Source organism: Elephantulus edwardii, unplaced genomic scaffold (assembly GCF_000299155.1).
Source record: "Elephantulus edwardii isolate Elephantulus edwardi_28Jun2011 unplaced genomic scaffold, EleEdw1.0 scaffold00204, whole genome shotgun sequence".
Taxonomy (NCBI): Eukaryota; Metazoa; Chordata; class Mammalia; order Macroscelidea; family Macroscelididae; genus Elephantulus; species Elephantulus edwardii.
In genome coordinates this window covers 6,056,142-6,056,480 of record NW_006399954.1, presented here as the reverse complement: position 1 = coordinate 6,056,480, position 339 = coordinate 6,056,142, and positions in this window count along the sequence as shown.

Genomic DNA, 339 nt, shown 5'->3' with positions numbered 1-339 from the left:
AAGTTCCTAATAGCTCTAAGGGTAAGAGCATTAGTTCCTATAATTTACTATCTATTAATACAATGATCACCCTCACACTGTCATTTTTATTTGTGTTTCTAGTACCTAGAACAAGGCTGGGGTTATAGTAGGTATTAAAGCAATCGTTGTAAAACACAGAATGGACTATCTTTTTTCAAAAATATTCTAGAGCTGAAAAACACAGGACAGGAAGGATTTTGCATATTAGAATTACCTGGGAAGCTGGTGAAATGACTGATACTCAGATCTAAGGAAGCCAATGAAACCACAACTTCTGGTGATGGGGCACAGGCATCAGCATCTTTTTTTAAAAAAAAA